Here is an 8,421-nt window from a genome sequence, read left to right as displayed (position 1 = left end):
TTGTAACTAAGAAATGCTGGAATTAAAACTACCTGTGCAATTCTGAATTGGACTGCTTATGGTCATAGAACTAAAGAGATACTTTTTTTTTTTTTCTTCCAGCAGACCACTGTTTCATTTAGCATAGGAGAACGAACGAATCACAACTATGAGGTAAATGAGATTATTGCCTGAATAACTGTTTGCTTATTTGCTACAGAGATTTGCACAGATATAACAAATGAGGCCAGAGGAAAAGCTCTGTCTCTCCAGAACTCTTTGCCCCAGGTTTTTTCACATACAGACAACTCTCATTTGCCATGCTATTTCAAGGTAATATTCTGCACTCCAGACAGAATTAACCTTCAATCTCTTTGCTGCCTGCCTGTGTACGGGTAGAGTGGAAGAGCTTCCTAAAGACAGAGTAATTTCTCTGCAGAGTACAGCTGATGGGGAGGGACATTGAGAAAGGTTGTCCTCTCCAGCTGCTGCAGCTCAATGCTGGAGCATGCCCAAAACTTGCCTTCTGGAGATGATGCTGAAAGTACTCCCCCTAAACCAGTGGCATTTAGTGTAGGTAGGATCTCTGGTTAATTTAGCAGCAAAGCTCTAATTGAGCACATACAAACGACAGTCTCTCCACCCCCACTTCCTAATGGGAATGCATTCAAAGAGATTTCTGATGGCCATCCCTCCCGTACCCAAGTTCTTCCTCCAGAAGAGGAAAATAATCAGGAATTTTCAGCGACTTGGTTGCAAAGACTTTTTTTTTTTTTTTAACATGAGGAGAGTGGGAAAGACAGTTTTCCTTTAATTTGTTTGGAGCAACAATTGAACTATTTTTGCCCAATGAAAGAAAAAAGCTTAACAAAAATTGAGTCAGGCACAAGTATGGGAAATTGTATGCAGCACAGTAGGGCAAAATGTAACCATCTGAAAAACAAGGGTTATGATCAAAAAACTACTGGACAAGCCAAATTGCAAGCAGAGTTAACCATACCGCCAGTAACAATATATAATCTGCAGAAAAAACGTGGGGGTGCACACCCATGTGAGAAAATGTCAAAAATAACACTAGTTACAGTGTGCAGAGTATAGCTGGCCATTGCTGACACGTGAAAATGTACAGCTTTTCTTTTAAGATAGAATTTCTGCACCGTGGATTGCTTCTTGAACTAAAGGGCAACGTTTAACAATCATCCTCCAGCCCCTAATAATTTTTAACTCGCGTCTTCACTCCTCCAACCTCGGAAAGACCTGCATCTTCATCCCCCCTGTTCCCGTCAGCAAGATACAGTCGATGCTGTGTTACTTGTGCCACGATTTTCAGCATGTCTGTGTTTCCCTTTTTTTTTTTTTTTTTTTTTTCCACGGGGGCAAAGAAAGGAAATAAGGCTGTCCCCTCCTGCCCCCCTGTTTTTGTGAATACGGGCCACTGAAAGCTGTATCAGGGCTGATTGCTCTGGCCCCGCTTACGAGCCAGGTTCCTCCGAGGGCGGCCAGCAAAGGGCCACATTTAAAGTCCTCCGAGGGCGAAGGACTTTTTTTTTTTTTTTCTCCTTCTCTTCTCCCTTCCCCTTTCTCTCCCGTTCGGGTGCCGAGGAGGAGGCTCCGAACGGCAGCGGGGTGGCTGCCATTGTCCCTGGGGCGGGGAGCAGGACAGCCCCGCGCTCCCGCGCCCGGCACCGGCCACGGGTGAGAGCGGCAGCGGCCCGGGCCGCCCCGGCCCCGGCCTCCCCTCAACGCGGGGCCCGGGCCGCTGCCGCCGTGCCCGGGGGCAGGGGGGAGTGACTTGTGCCTCCCCCCGCCTCCTCCCCCGTCCAGCCCTCCGCCGGGTAGAAGAAGAAGGAGGAGGAGGAGGAGGAGGGCGAGTGGTGGGAGGGTCTCCATTGAAATAAACAAGCAGGCAGTTATTAAAACGGGAACATGGCGGCCGCAGCCCCAGCTTCAGCTTCATCTTACAAAGCGAAGGTCAGCGCCGGCGGCAGCCGCGGCGGGAGACGGCACTGACCCCGGTAACGGCTCCCGCACGCCCCCTCGGCCGCGGCCCGGCGGGGGGTGTGCCCGAGCCCCCCGCGCCTCCCCGGCTGCCTTCTGTAGCGCCGGGGGGACGCCCGGGGCCGCGCCGGTGCGCGGAGGGGGCGGCGTTGGCGGGCAGCACCGCGGCGTTGGCGGCCAGGCGGCTTCCCCCGCGCCGGCGGGGAGCGGGGCGGGGGCCGCGGCCCCCTCCGCGGGGAGCCGGGGGCAGGGGACCACGGGGCCACCCCTCACCGGGGGATCGGGTGCGCACCCCTGGGGCCCGGCGGGGCTGGGGTAGGGGCGCGGGTTTACTTCCCCGGGACGTCCCCCGTTTCGGGAGGCGGGGAGGTGCGGGGGGGGGGGGGGGCGTACGGCACCCCACCCTGCCGGGCCGGGGTGGGGGCTGGTTTCCTGCGCCCAGGCCAGGCAGAGGTCGGGTGCCGCCTCTCCGCGGTTCGGCCTGGGGGTGGTGGAGGAGGGGGGAAGTGTGTGGGGAGGCGAGGGGTGCTGCGGAGGGTCCAGCCCTGCCCGTGCTGAAGGAGGATGGAGCAGTTGGGGTGCGGAGGGCAAGGGGTTGTTTAGGACATTCCACCCCCCCCCCCCCCCCCGTACCGCAAACACGCACCGACATGGAAACTTGGGGGGGGTGTTGTCTCTCCCTGGTGACAAAAGGGGCGATTTGGGGAGTAGGGCGGTGTTCACCCTCTCCCCTTCCCCGGCTGACAACGACTTGGTGGGCTAGGGTGCCGGCCGTCCCCCTCTTCCCCCCGCGGCGCCCGGTGCCCGTTCACCTTCCCGCTGCGCCGGAGCCGGGGCTCCGCGCCCGCAGGAGACGCGCAGGGAAGGAAGGTGGCGGGGGTGGGCAAAAGCGGGCAACTTAGCTCTAACTTTCTGCGCGGGGGTTGCGCCTGCGTGTGCGCGCCAGCGCCGAGCTGAGCCGTGCCGTTCCGCGGGGGAGAGCGGCGGGGCCCCGCAGCCAGGCCGCGGCGGCACAGCTGCCTGCGAGCGCAGCCCGGGGCGCCCGGCCGCCGCCGCCTCCTCCCCGCGGCCCGGGGAGGGGTGGGGGCCCGGCCGCCGCAGTGCCGTGTGCCTGCGTGTGTGTGCGCGGGGCGGGGAGCGGCGGGAGGAGGAGGGGTGGGGAGGGAGGGGGGATGGCAGCCGGCTGGGCGCGGGGCCGCGGTCCCTGGGCGGGTGCCGCCCGCTCCTGCTCGGCGGCGGCCGCGGGGCTGCGCGCAAAGCCGCGGCGGGTGCGCGGCCGCCTCCGCCGGGAGCGGGCCCCCACGCGCGTGGGGAGCGGGAGGGGGGAGGGGAGAGGGGCGGGGAGGTGCCCGCCGCCTCCGCGGAGGGCGGGTGCTGAACACCACCCCCCCCACCCCCCTCCCTTCGCGGGGACCGCGCTGGTCGGAGGCTGCTGGGCGAGGTGTAACCGGAGCCTCGTCCCTCTCCCTCGCTGCCCCTCGCTCCTTCGCCGCCGTTCGGGCCGGAGCGTTCCCCCCGCCGCCCCCGCCCCAGCCCAGCTCGGGGATCACATGGCTCCGCGTTCAAGAGAGGGGCGTGTGGGCCCGGGAGTTCGTGTGCAGGAAACCTGCCCCACAGCCTGGCCAAAAAACAAACAAACAAACAAACAGCTTGGGGGTGGAAGGGGGAAAAGAAAAAAAAAAAGGAGGAATGAAAAAAAAAAAAGAAAAAGGCAAGGAGGCTGCTGGTAGTCATCGGGAAATAACGATATCTGAATCTTAGTTTCTGTTATCCTGTCTGAAGTGTGCATGTGTGGGAGCCCACTGTCTAAATACACTTGTAATTTATCTGAGAAAGTCTCCCTGTGAAAGGAGAACAGCCTGCTTGTTCAGTAATAATCAATTGGTTTTGTATTTTTTTTTTTTCTTTCAGAGTAGTAGGAAGCAGGTGAATAGGCTTTAGAACGGAACTGATAATATTTTTATGGTATTTAAGTATAGTTTGAGCTAAGCATCTAATGGCTATGACAGTTACAGCAAAGCTCTGTTGCCGCTGTAAATAAGTAAGCAGTTTGAGACTGCCAGTCTCTTTACTTAAAGCTTTTTTTTTTGTTGTTGTTTTGTTTTGTTCCTAGTTTGCTACCATTGTGGCTAAAGGCAGTCATTTGTTTTTTATCCCTTTGGGTTTTTATGTACTGAACTATAAAATCAACTGTAAACAGTTAATTTCCTGGCTCTTTACAACCCAATCCACCCGGTGGGCTCCTCTCCTGAGGGAATCCTCTGGGAGTGGCTGAAGGGAGGGAGCTGCTGCTCCGCTGTGCTGGGCTCTCTCAGAGCAATGACGATATTGCACGTCATCGTTAGTGTCATACCGAAACTGTTATTCCTCAAAGCAGGGCTCTTGTTTGCCTACACACGGCTTGAGACCACTGTGAATGGAAACCGGTTGTTTTATGGCGGTTGGTGTAGGTACTGCGCCTCCTACGTATTTTTCAGGACATTTGCTTGTTTACATCAGCGGAGGTGTCACAAATAGGATATACCAGGCCTGTGCATGTTTGCACGTACAGACATGTATGTAAGCACATACAGACACTCATGATTTGTGTCCCTTATTTTGGCATTTGTGGTACAGCTACTTGGGGATTGGAACATAGAAGTCAGCTCTGCTGTGTCACACGAGATAAAGATGCGAATTGCCCCCGAATGGTTAATCCCGAAGTTTGAGAAGTGCTGTGGTAAACTTAATGTTCATAGCCAGTCTTGGCCGTCTACAGTCCTGAAGAAAATACTTTGTCATGGACTCAACCTTCAGAAATATTGATAGCAACTTCAAGAAGAAAGGTTGATCTTTTTAACATCATGCAAATATTTGAAGAATGATGTGATTTTTTTTTAATACATTTGTATCTTGTTTTGGTGAGCATTATGCAATAAATGCTAGACAAAGGTGGTGAAATCATCTCATTTTTCTCAGCTGCCATATGATTTTATTTTGTATAAAAACTCAATATTTCTCAACTTTGTATTTTCTCAAGCTTGTGGTCTTTACTAGGGAGAGGATCCATGTATGACATGCTTCATCAGTATCTTGGTGATGTCTGAAGACACTTTTTTCCTAAATGTGTGAATCTCCTTGTGTTCCTTGTTGTGCATCTTGGTGGTGTCAGTGCTAAATTTGAAACTCGAGGCACCTGATGAAGGACTACTTTACTGCTATCAAGAATGATAGTTTTGGAATAAGACAGTTCAATTTAAGTTTTTTAAACTGGAGCTATGTTTCTTGAGAGAGAAAATAAAGAAAATTATTTCTGGTGGAAAAAAACTAGAAAATACTAGAAATTTACTCACATACAGTGTAGTGTATTGCATTAAACTGGAGCTCTGAAGAATAATGTTTGTTTTTATAATCTTTTAGGATGTAGCTTGCTCGTAAGACTGAAAGGCATTGTCGAAAGAGGCATGTAAGCAGTCTGTAGTGTTGATATTCCCAACTTTTCTCTCTGTCCTCAGAAGAAAAAAAAAAAAAAAAAAACAACCACCAAACCCAGCAAGAGCTAGCCCATCTGCAGGGAGCCCAGGTTTTGCAGCAGGAAGAACAAAGTCAGTGAGCCAGCTGCCGCTACAATGCCCACTGTCTTCTGCTCCTCGCCTTTGTTGCCGATGTCACTGCCTCATTGGCAAAATCTGGGCTTCTGTGCTCAGACAGAGTTTCTCTAGCACCTGACACCAGAATTGCAGAGGCTTATGAGCTCTAAGCCTTGAGGATGCTGTCAGTGCATTTAAAAGAAAAAGCTGAACTAAAGACTGGTACCAAATTCAAGTATAAACGTAACTGTCTGCTGACTGATAATAGGTTGTGCATTAGAGAAAGGGAATAGTGAACTAAAGCTGTTCTTGCCGTGTTCATTTTTTGTACGTTTGCTGCGGTTGGCCTCTCTAAACAATGCAGTCCGTATGCAAGTAGGTATAAAGTATTTAACAAATTCCACGCATTTGTTCAGTATTATAGGCATTAAAACACTCAGTATTAATTTATTTCTGTGTTTGGCTTTGGAGGTCAGAGGTTAGATGTGTTGTTACAGTATATGCTCTTCTGTGTGACACAACATTTTAAACTAAGAGTAACATTGATATGTACTTTATAGAAGGCATATTACAGCATCCATTCATCCACTCGTTTTCTGCTATTGGTTAATTTAGTTACAGCTACTCTGGCAGGATCCCTTATTTTTATTTTTAAATGAGGTGAAGTTCACTGCACTGCTTTATTTTTGTTAGTTGTTAAAACATTCTCATACTCCTGACAGCAGATAATGACAAATTCTTCGATGTAGACCTGGGAGCAAGGGAGGCAGAGAGGGAGAAATGGGGGAGGGAGGAGGAGGGGGGGGAAAACCCTCCTGAGCATATGGAGACATCCAGAAAAAGATGTGCATCGTCAGCTGTGATTCCATTGTGTGCTTGCAGACGGGATCTGAGCTCTTCTTCTCTTGGGAATTTAAACCTTACAGAAGTATTATTTGGCTTTTACCCGTCAGGATAATCGAGCTTAGATAACATACACTTCACATATTTATTATAGATAATATTTTGATAATATTTTAAGATTTCAGGGAATAAATACAGTTGCCAGGACTCCTGCTCTGTGCTGGAATAACATTTTGAACAGGCATACATATTGATGAAATGGCAACTTTGAGTAGTAAGAATAATTTGTAATATTACGTCAGTGGTTACATGTTACTAAGGCATCTTACCAGTTCTATGGTTAGCAGTTTGTCAGCAGTATTTACATTCTGCAAACACTCCCTATTTTTAATGGTTCAGTAGCTTAGCCTTTTCAAAACATACCAAGTAGAAATGTGACATAAAGAATGACAGCTTGTGTAGTTTAATCAATTTAGGATACAGAATTAAAAAAAAAATACCAGGGAATCTTTTAAAAAGGTTTTTAAAACAAATCTAGTTTGTCAGTGTTGTGAGTATTCAGAAATAGTATTTACATGATGAAAAACTGAGTGGAAGAAAATTGATTTTATTTTATTCAGTCCTGCATTTACCTATTACGTAGAAGAGTGTTTCCTCTCCTGAGCAGCATTTGGAATACTTCTGCTGATTTTATACAATTATTTTGAGTTGATGATAGTTTGAAAAATAGGTCTTGAATGTGGTGGATTTACTGCATTGCGGTTTGTTACTGTTTATGATTTTTCAATCTTACTCTATGGAAATTGAATGTTATTAAAGTTAAAGACTAATGGAAATTTTACTTAAGAGTCTTATGGAAATAGGCACAATTCCTATGGAAACTGTATGGTCACTGGGGTGCTTGGCATTTTGAAGTTTGCAATTAGTTCATTCATTTAAATGTCTGAAGCTATACAACATATTAACAATACACACATTTTCTTTTTTTTCCTTCTGCAGCTGCGTCATTATACTATTCCAAGTCTTCCTTAAATGGCTTCTGTAACAATCTTCCATTAATACAGTTACTGGCAGATATTATTCTTGCTTTGCTCTCATTTTAGCAGTTATAACTGATAGTAAATATCACTGTTTCTGTTCTTGTGCTCCTATTACTTAAATATTCAGAAACCTCTTTGTAATGTGCATTTACTTTTTTGCAGCTAAGATGCAATGCCTGTAATTACATTTTTCTGTTTGTTTTTAAACTTCAAGTTACTTGCTGTTGGGAAACAATAACTTGTATTTTGCTAAAATAGTCCACATATGGAAACCATAAATGTATTAATGAAAGGGCAGAGAGTGTAGGTGGCGAATTAATTAAAATATCTATGGAATTTATCCAATCCTAAGTAGTATAGATCACATGAGCTTCTATGGGGGGGGATCCTGGGACATAGTGAGAACATATATCTGATGTAGCTCTCTGACTGAGAGTTGCTATTTTGATGCTTTTTTTAGTGAGCTATGTAAGACATATTGTTGCTCTTTGGTAGGATTTATAGTGAGCATATCACAATTGGCTGCTTTATTGGCTGCCTCAGTGGAAAAGTCTAGGATTGAAGAATGGGCATGGAAAGTGAAATAACATTTTACTTGTTAGGTCAGAATTATTATGAAATTTTACTCCTGCTCTGCCCATGCTGCAATTCATCTGTGTGTGAACGAATTTAGTTTTTCATTGCTGTCAGTATTGATCTCTAATGAGCCTTGCCCATGGATTTTGAGGAAAATCACTCCAATTAAAAAACGATGCAGTATGTCACCTATTTGTACCTCACAGATTATGTAGAAGGTACTAAATCACATTTAAAAAGAAAACTTTATGAGGATGGAGGAAAGTCTGCCTATGAATAAATTTGATAATATATACTGACACTTTTATTAGAGGTATTTTTATGAACTTACACATTCATCATATGCCTGTGTGACGGAATAAATTTTACAAAAACTAAAACAACCCAGAACCCAAGGTCATATGTTCTAACACTTG

The 8,421-nt window shown here is 47.6% G+C and overlaps 1 protein-coding gene across 3 annotated transcripts in view; it reads left to right on the top strand.

The window, feature by feature from the left end:
* Window positions 1-902: 902 nt before the first annotated feature.
* Window positions 903-8,421, top strand: part of NCOA2 (nuclear receptor coactivator 2) — a 195,561-nt gene continuing 188,042 nt past the window's right edge. Inside the window, exon 1 of one of the 3 annotated variants that reach the window (XM_086740927.1) lies at window positions 903-1,994. The gene's annotated coding sequence lies outside the window, so the exon portion shown is untranslated. The remainder of the gene's footprint in view (window positions 1,995-8,421) is intronic. The other 2 variants (XM_086740926.1, XM_086740925.1) reach the window with 2 other exon arrangements.

This window comes from Chlamydotis macqueenii, chromosome 2 (assembly GCF_036417535.1).
Source record: "Chlamydotis macqueenii isolate bChlMac1 chromosome 2, bChlMac1.mat, whole genome shotgun sequence".
In the NCBI taxonomy this organism is placed as follows: Eukaryota; Metazoa; Chordata; class Aves; order Otidiformes; family Otididae; genus Chlamydotis; species Chlamydotis macqueenii.
Note: the sequence above shows the minus strand (reverse complement) of the source record. Positions and strands in the feature narration are given on the sequence as shown.